The 944-nt window shown below is 43.5% G+C and overlaps 1 pseudogene; it reads right to left on the minus strand.

The window, feature by feature from the left end:
* Positions 1-944, minus strand: part of LOC102774229 — a 28,067-nt pseudogene that overhangs the window by 109 nt on the left and 27,014 nt on the right.

Genomic DNA, 944 nt, shown 5'->3' on the forward strand with positions numbered 1-944 from the left:
AAAGGTTCATGTAATTAGATTGGGCCCACCTGGATAATCCTGGGTATTTTTCCCATTTTAAGGTTTGTAATCTTAATCATCTTTGCAAAGTCTCTTTGCCATTAAAGGTAACATATTCAGTTTCTGGGAATTAGGACATAGGCATTTTTCAGGGCAAATATTCTTCCTACCACAATTTCCTCTTTTTTGAATGGAGATTTTTTTCTATTATTCTGAGTGTTTGGAGGAGACCACCCATCCCTCTTCCTCATTACAATGGGCCCAGGATATAGTCATTATAAAGGCACACAACCCAGTGCCTCTCACTCCAGACCAGGGCTTCTCAACCTGGTTGTTCCCCTTCCATTTAATAAGACGGGGCTTTTGGCTAGCTCTCCCTCTACTTTCCTCCAGCAACTCTGGGATTTGTTTTGAGATGTTTGACACACTGAGTCTTCAATCAGCTGGCCAGTGTCCTTCCTGCAACTTTCCTCATCCCCATGTCAGGGCATACACTGTACTTTGTAGAAATGACAGTCGAATCCCATCAGTTGTGGTTGTGTGGGCAGTGATCCACCACCCTGTCACCCTCTATCCCTTTCTGTTACAGCTTTTCTCTGTACAGTTCAGTTTGGGGCTCCTAAAACCAGATAAGAAATTTAATTAGTTAATCATTTAAATGTATAAGGTGTAAGGATAATCAGAATAAAAGATATGGCCCCTTGTTCTCAAGAAGCTAACAGTCTAATAGGGAGTGAAACATGCAGTATGATCATTGCTATCTATAATAATAAAAGCCTAGCCTTAGCTGGCTTGGCTCAGTGGATAGAGCATCGGCCTGCAGACTGAAGGGTCCCAGGTTCGATTCTGGCCAAGGGCACATGCCTGGGTTGTGGGCTCAATCCCCAGTGGGGGGTGTGCAGGAGGCAGCCAATCAATGATTCTCTCTCATCATTGATGTTTCT

The sequence above is a fragment of the Myotis davidii genome, unplaced genomic scaffold (genome assembly GCF_000327345.1).
Source record: "Myotis davidii unplaced genomic scaffold, ASM32734v1 scaffold185, whole genome shotgun sequence".
NCBI classification, from domain to species: Eukaryota; Metazoa; Chordata; class Mammalia; order Chiroptera; family Vespertilionidae; genus Myotis; species Myotis davidii.